Source organism: Morus notabilis, unplaced genomic scaffold, assembly GCF_000414095.1.
Source record: "Morus notabilis unplaced genomic scaffold, ASM41409v2 Scaffold317, whole genome shotgun sequence".
Classification (NCBI taxonomy): domain Eukaryota; kingdom Viridiplantae; phylum Streptophyta; class Magnoliopsida; order Rosales; family Moraceae; genus Morus; species Morus notabilis.
In genome coordinates, this window is record NW_010363634.1 from 469,882 (window position 1) to 478,991 (window position 9,110).

Here is a 9,110-nt window from a genome sequence, read left to right on the forward strand (position 1 = left end):
ATCATGATTTGAATTAAGAATTGTTTATGAACATTGATTTTGAACTATGGCACACTAATATGATACAATTGCATCTAATTAAAGAGGAATGTTTGGTGAGAAAGATCAAACTCTAAATTGTTGATTTTGATCGGAAAGTTAGTGGCACGATTGGAATTGGAGTCTCGAAGGAAAGCGGAGGCTAGGAGAACGGAAAGCTAAACCAGGTTTGATATCCAAAAGGTAGGATATTCTTATCCATATCCTTGTTAGCCTCACTTTAAATGATTTTGGCCAATGAAAATATTTTAGAACAAAACATGTTTAAAGAAAATGATTTCAAAGGAATAGCATGAGAATGCTATTAAGTTTTCCAATGATTTTGGAAATGAGATTTTAAAGAGTATCATTTCTTAAAATGAAATATTTAAGGAATGATACAATGCATGGTGGCCTCAGAGATCGGGATGTGGGAATCGCATCCTTAGGGACAGGTCCTGAAACCCGTACGGATCCACTTCTTGTTTAGTGGAATTATGGCTCTGCACTTTTCATTAGACAGACATTTTTACCGCTTCTTGTTTAGTGCTATGATGAGTTGCACACTTTCATTATACAGACATATTCTATTATGTGAGTATTTTCTTTTTCAATAAAAAAAGGATGATCGGTTCCGGGTGTATATCTTCAGACCGTGAGTACCTTTATTTTAAATGCTTTATAAAATTATATCCTACTTGGCCTTTCACTCACATTTTCCTGTTTTCAAATGTATTAAACCCCTCCAAGCGACGCCAGAAGTAGTGCGGAGTAGGTAGCTATTACCGGTGACGTGGACTTGTTTCAGGAAAGCAAAGAGTTGTATTTCCTCTAATCCCTTATCTCAAGGCGTGTATAAAAGATTATGGATTGTAAACTTAAATATTACTAGACTGTGGTTGATGTCACATTTACTCTTGTTTATATTCATGTATGCTAAACACCTGTGGAAATTCTTGACATGATACCAGGGACGTGGTTTTAAACTGGTTTGGTTGGAAATTCCACCACCGTTCTTGAAATTAAATTTCTCTTGAATACAGGGGCTTGTTTGGAAATACTTGGATGTTTTGAATTTGAAAAAAAAAATATTATAATGTTTGCAACATTATATACTAATCATTTTCTTAAACAGGTTTAAGTTTCTAAACAAACCTCCCCGTCACTAACCCTGATTTGGGGGCGTGACAACCATATTGCCATGATTTTTTGGATAGAGAGGAATGTCTAGCGCATTGGAAACATTCTGTGGTCAGTCCTATCGGGCAAAACAATATCAAGTGCGTATACGCGTGCAAAGAGCAATGCTTGTTCTTCTACTTGTTTGCATTCCTCCTGCAATTATATGGGCAAATGCAGGGCAAATTATTGTGTTCTTAGGTCAAGATCCGGAGATTTCGACCAATGCCGGGCAATATGCTTGTTTCATGATTCCGGGCATTTTCGCTTTTGCGATTATTCAATGCCAAACAAAATTCTTGCAAGCACAGAACAATGTGGTTCCAATGATGGTTATTACAGGAATCACAACGTTGCTACGTGTATTCATTTGTTGGCCTCAGAAATAGAGGCGCGGCTCTGGGGAATATGTACATCTATAGCTATATAATATAGCTATGATAAAAGCAAGGGAAATAAATAGCAAGATAAGAGAAAATTCTTCTATTACATTTGGCAGCTCAATCTCTTTTCTTTTCCACTCACTTTCTTCTCTCAATACTTCTTTGTACTCGTTTACAAGTACAACTCTCTCTCTCTCTCTCTCTCTCTCTCTCTCTCTCTCTCTCTCTCTCTCGTTTTCCTAATCTTTTTTTATTTTTCCTACTTTGTCTAATTCCTACATTCCATGTCTTACATCAGTTTGGAAATCTGGTCATTTGAAATGATGGTCCTCTTATCTAGTTTTCTTCCTAATCCAAAACTTGAAACATCAGTCTTGTCAAGCAGGTATGTATTCAAACATTTATCTTCCTCATCTAATGCACTATCAAATTAGTGTGCCAATACTAAATTACCATTTAAGTAGGAGAATCACTCTACAATGTAATGCTATTTTTTATTTTAAATTTGACATATGTTTTACTTGATGTTAAATTTAGCACTAATATAAATACAAAACTATTGACATTTATTATTATAGGTTGATATATTTAGTTTTTCCTTCAATCATAATAATATTGTCTTTTTCAAATTATTCTAAAATAAAAAGTTTACTAAGAAGAAGATATAAAATTTGAAATAACGGTATGCATCGGAACAAGAAATAGAGTAACGTATCAAATACCATTTCCACTTTTTGGTACGAAATACAAAATTGGCATTGATGTCTGCATTAGAAATGCTCTGTTTATATAGTGATGCTATCAAGTAGAACTATAACACCAATTGATTGGTGGCTAAAAAATCCAAAAGTTACTAACCACTACCGCCCAATTTCAAGCCTTAACACAACTCAACCTGTTTACATGATACCCCTTGGACTCAGCGCGGTAATTAGGTGAGTTAATCCGTAATAAGTGGAGTTGAGATTTATTGTCTTCATTTTTATATATTATTGACCGTCCCGTCACTATTTATTTATCATGTCATCTAAATTTAATAATCTGACCACACAAATATAAAACTAAATAATAAAAATACGAAAGCAAATCATGAAATATCAAAACGTAATTGGAATGACAGTCAATTAGACAAAAAAATAGGATAACAAATCTTTATTCGAAATAAGTACTGTCGCTTTTCTCCGATTATGCTTAGCTGTTTTAATAGTTCTTGTTCCATATCTGTCAAGCTTAGGAGTTTCCAATGAATTGGGTGCTGGGAGACCGCGACAAACTCGTTTAGTGATATGGGTTGCTCTGTCCATGGTTGTTATAGAAGGCACCTTGGCAGCTGCTGCCATGATCTTCGGCCGCAAAGTTTGGATTTACTATTATAGTCGTGAAGGAGAAGTTGTGGAATATATAAATCTAACTCTAATCGTATTTATATTTATATATATATATATATATTCCAATTCATCAATAGAAATTTTGTACTTGTACCATCATTTTCCAATTCTCTAAATCTATTAGAAGCATCTTTCGAAGCAGGCCTACAAAGAGTACAGTGACACTTTTAAACTACGCATGTAATTGGTTTGATAAAAAGAAACTTTAGAGAGTTAATTTATTTTGGAATTTATTTTCATGTTTTTGGAAATACACACTGAGATTCCAATTTTGTTATATGGTTATGTTTTTGGAATGAATTAAACAATTAATTACTCTAATCTCCTTATGTTCAATAGGTAGAATGACAAAAACTAGCTAAACTAATTTTTTTTTTTTTTTTTTTTTTGGGCAGGGCCAACTAATTTCTAGTTTCATCTGTCATTTATCGTAGTTCAATTATATTGATATGAGATCCAAGCATGCAGTTAATGCAAGTATTTATATGATACAATTATTGTTTTTAAAAGGTACTAAGAAGATCATTTTCCTACTAACAAAAAGTCTTCTGAACAAACCGTAATACATTATTGATTTTCATAATATCGATGGTGAAGGAAAATTCAAAACTGTTCAGATTCCGTTGAAAGAAACCAAAATCTACGAGGCTTATTTTATGATCTTTCCGTATTCCTATGCAAAGTGATATCAAAACCAAATTAATTTTGAAATCTACGTGATGCTGATAAACTTGTGACGTAATCGAAGAGACGAGCTTGGAAAATTATTTAAGTATGCTTTCTATACTTTGCCTTTTTAGCTTATTTGCCGTATTTGAAATTATTCTTGTCTTTGTTTTTCACGTTTTTTGATAAAGAAAAAATAAAAATGATTTCAAAACGGTGTTTGACATAATTAAAGAAAAAAAAGAAATAAAAACGATTTTTTGAGTTAATGTAAAATGAGAGATAAATAAAAAATGACTTTTAGTCGTTTTTCATTTTTTATTTTCGTTTTCTCCTCTCTCGAGCAGAGAGAGAAAGACATTAATGAGTTTTTTTATACTGAAAATAATCTCTTAATAAAACTACCAAATGCATTTTCAAAAATGATTTCTATCTAAGATTGAAAACGTTGTCATTTCTATTTTTATACAAAAAACAAAATCATTTCAGAATGACTTCTAAACGCACCCATTATTTCTAGTTTCATCTGTCATATTTATCATTCATCAATGTGGAAATCTATTGATATGATCTAACCAAGCGGGGCAAATAATGGTAGATTATTGTGAAAGCCCACGAAATAACTGGCCGTTAATTCAGACATATTTAGTGCTGCAAGTATTATTCAATAATAAGATCCATTTAAAAAATACTAATAATAATAATAATATCGTTTTCCTACTTAAAAAAAGTCTACTAAAAAAAATAAAATGTGTACGAACCAATAAGAATTAATATTCAAAGATAACAGGTTTACTTGTCATATACCCATCCCCGTTTTTGAGCTTTCTCTTCAATGCAGCACACCAGATTTTGTGGGTGGTCAATGCAGTGGCAGTCTGTGTTTGCTTATTGGTTGTCGCGGTAGCTAAATAAAATGTCTGATTTTGGGATCAAGACGAAAGGAATTTGGAGTTAGTTAAGAAAACAGTTAAGAAATAAGGTTTCATAGCATTTTGTTTAGCAGGTCTTAATTACATGCGTCTCTTTTGTTGGACAAACGTGTTATATTTTGTGCGTCTTGACTCCTGATATCTTTGTGTTGATGTGGGTTCTTGTAAGAGAAGTGCTATGAATTTTGAAATGTTGACATTTTGAATCACATGCCATTGTCTGAATTATAATTAGTCTTTCTAACACTTTCTTATTTCCATGCTATATATATTTCATGTTACTTTCTTCTTGTTGTATCTCTTTCCAACTCGTGAATAATTTCCAGTTAATTACCCACCATTATGGAAACTTGTCAAGATTTATTATATGGGACATAGTGTCTATATTATTAGACACAAATTTTTATATATACTACTTCATTTAAGTACTTTAAATTTGAAATGGAGTCTATTTAAAATTTTGTTTACCAAGTAAGACCACACAATCACAATATTTTAAAAAGTTTTGTATGCATTAAAAAAAATTCAAAATCTCACTGGGCACGTGTGGGCATGCAACGAATGCATGTATGAGCTGTGGGGCCATGTGCCTTCACTAAAAAATAAAACCAAATTTAAACATACCAAATGCCACCATTAATATAGTCTTTTGTTTGTCTATACATCCTCACTACTTTTTTAAAGGTATGTTCAGAAACAAAGGTAGAAAATAGCTACGTGTAATATGAAAATATACATTATCATAGCTATCGCAATTATATTATTATGACCATCAATAATTGACGAAATTGAACAAGAAAACGTCTAAAATAATCAACAAATAGGAGAATAAAAATTACGACTTTATGATAATAAATGAGATAATAAAATTCAAAAGATCAGATGTCTGTGTAAAATATTCGAATATGGTCATTACAATGACGATTGCAACTTTATCTTACTGAAATAAGATTATCTATTCAAAAATTGGGGTTTTTGTGTACACTATTAGACTATGGTCATTCTAATAAAGTACAAAATGAGTTCCACAATTAACTAATTTTAAAAAAACAGATAAAATCTTGTATTATGAAAAATAGTCCTTTTTTAAAATTATTGAGTTCTTAAAATGGATATTTAAATTTACTTTTTAATTGTCAATATAAAGTGATTTTCCTATCCGTGGAATGTCACACTTTTATTTATACTAGTGAAGATGGGCACGTGCTTTTAGATTGTACTATATGCTATATTGACGATAAAATAGAGGTTTTGAAATGAAAAAAATTGAGACCTTTGTATAATATATGTAACGGAAAATGAAACATAAGAGAAGAAACAATAGTCTGAGGAACATAGTTAACAGAAAAAGGGGAAAAAATAATAATAAAAAAAGAAGCAAGGGTCTCATACACATATTTGACGGAAAAAGAAACAAAAGAGAAACAATAGTCTCATAAACGTATACACATAGTTATGTCTCATATACATATATATATATATATATATATGTATCTGTGTGTGTGTGTAGAAAGAGAGAGCACGATATAGAAATCTGAGCTTTCTCTTTCCGCTGATATCAAATGATGGTTCTTTTTGTGGTACTTCCACAATGTTGATGACAGTGTATCTATTTTGTGCACCACCGTAGTACTCAGCCCTGGAAACTTTCAAGTCACCAAATGTTCATTTCCGCTTGTTATTCTTGATACATGTCTCCGGATCCTTTTTATGTCCTTCAAGAAAGCAGCTTAAAAGTTATTCATAAAATCTTTAAAGATATGTATAATTTGTAAGAAATTGTTTAAAGATGATGATGAAAGTTACTTCTGATCTCTTTTGCCAAGTTCTAATGCTGAATAGTTCAGGATTTTGTCCTACAGATCAAGTGAGATAAACTAGATAAAAGAGCACTTCCAGGCATCTTCATTAGCTACAGCTCGGTTACAAAAGCCTATAAAGTTTTTCAGCCAGAAACTGGAAAAATTTTTATAAGCAGTGATGTGCACTTTATGGAAGACGAAGAGTGGAACTGGGATGATGCAAAGAAGATGAATCTAACCTCAAAAGAGCCAAAGCTCAAGTTTCTTGCTTCAGACATAGCAGAACAAAGCATAGGAGATGGAAGCAGAACAAAGCATAGGAGATGGCAGAATGACATGGTGGATGACATTCCTGTCAGAGGCACAAGACTACTTTCTAATGTTTATCAAAGATGCAACATTATTGTGTGTGCACTTGCAGATTATGAATACTTTCTGATGTTTATCAAAGATGCAACATTGCTATGTGTGCACCTGCAGATTATGAAGAAGCCAAGATGGATCAGAAGTGGATAGCTGCAATGGAGGAGTTGTATCAAATACCATTTCCACTTTTTGGTACGAAATACAAAATTGGCATTGATGTCTGCATTGGAAATGCTCTGTTTATATAGTGATGATATCAAGTAGAACTATAACACCCATTGATTGGTGGCTAAAAAATCCAAAAGTTATTGACCACTTCCGCCCAATTTCCAGCCTTAACACAACTCAAACTGTACACATGATACCCCTTGGACTCAGCGCGGTAATTAGGTGAGTTAATCTGTAATAAGTGGAGTCCAAACCTATTGTCTCTACTTTTATGTATCGATGACTGTCACGTCATTATTTATTTATCATGTTATCTAAATTTAACACTCTGACAACACAAATATCGATTGAATAATAAAAATACTAAAACAAATCATGAGATGTCAAAACTTAATTCAAAAGACAGTCAACTAGACAGGAAAATAGGATAACAAATCTTGATTCATAATAAGTACTGTCACTTTTCTCCGATTACACTTGGTTGTTATAACAGTTCTTGTTCCATGTCTGTCAAGCCTAGAGTTTCCAATGAATTGGGTGCTGGGAGACCGCGACAAGCTCGTTTAGTGATATGGGTTTCTCTGTCCATGGTTGTTATAGAAGGCACCTTGGCAGCTGCTGCCATGATCTTCGGCCACAAAGTTTGGATTTACTTTTACAGTAGTGAAGGAGAAGTTATGGAATATGGGGAAAAAATGTTGATTGTGATTGCAGTTTCCCATATCATTGACGGAACTCAGGCCATTTTTTCAGGTGTTACGTAACTTTTATTTCATCAGTAAGTCTTGCCATTTTTTAGGAAGGTTTCTCATCTAATTCTATGGTGTAAAAGAAAAATGGAATTATAATTCTAGGCTCCAATAGAGGCTGTGGGCAGCAAAAGAATGGGGGCAATTGTAAATGTTACAGCTTACTATCTTTTGGGCATTCATGCTGCTTTATTGTTGGCCTTTGTCTCTACCCTTTTCTTCTGTTGATATAATGACTTTTTTAGCATTTCATTGATATTGGCTGATGTAATGACTTTTTTGTTTATTTAATTAGAACAATAGCGGGATTTTTAAATTATTTTAAACTTTAAAATTCACTTTTATCACTTCCGAAGCTTAATGATTATGGCAAAAAAATAAATTAATTCAGCATTTAAAATAGTATTATGTAATAAAGCACAAATTAAAATAACAAATCAAATTTACTATTTTTATACTTTTTAGGTCAAACATTGCGTTAATATTAGCATTTACATTAAAAATAGTTTCACACTTTTTAATGGTAATATATTATTAGCATTGGCATTTTATGTTCTCCCTTTATACATATGTATCATTTTTCAGCTTCCATATGCTAATTATATAGGAACTTGAAATCCATATTTCATCGTGCAAAATAAAATAAAAATTTATGAGATAAGGGATGAATTTTTTTTACTTAAACATTCTTAGTAGAGGTGTTCATGGATTGGATTAAATGGAAAAGGGGTCAATTCAGAATCCAATTGAAAAGAAGTAATTACCTAATATATCCACTATAAAAAATCTGAATCTAAAAATGTCTATTATTATACAATATTACAAAACTATCTATTTGTAGTTAATAAGGAAAATATAATTCTTAGCATGCCCTTATGAACAATTTTTGGTATGCTCACTATATGGTTAGTTTCCACATTTTTATAAACTTAATTTTTGCTGATTACATTATAATTTTTTTATGATAATATTAAGACTTAGACTTTCCTTTTCAACCCCATTTAATATATTGTAATTAATTTACTTTCATTTATTAGTATAATATGATTATATTACGATTTTTTATAGGCTTTCGTATTCTATATGGTTTTTATTTGTTGCTCACGAATAATGGCTTTGTTACATTTTTTTCTTTTTGGGTCTGAAGAATTTGTTGACCGAATAAATGATCTTCTTTCTCGTTGATTTTGTTAAAAATTTGTTGGCTTTTATTGCAATTAACCGTTCAATTCATCCATTTTTTATAATTATATAGTCTTTACTATAATGAAACATCCTGTTTTAAGTTCATTTCTCGGGCATTTTCATTATTTGAGGTTCCTTCAAAACTTTATATTCAGACTATTTGATGGTGATATAGTACAATCTTAGCCTTTCTTATGAATTATAAAATCTGTTGGACATTGATATTGTCTTTAAACTAATGAAATTGAATATTCATTTGTACATTATTGTCTCT

At 31.6% G+C, this 9,110-nt stretch overlaps 1 pseudogene; it reads left to right on the top strand.

Moving 5' to 3' along the window:
* The window catches only part of LOC112092804, a 17,315-nt pseudogene extending 9,436 nt beyond the window's left edge, over positions 1 to 7,879 (top strand).
* The last annotated feature ends 1,231 nt before the right edge of the window (positions 7,880 to 9,110 follow it).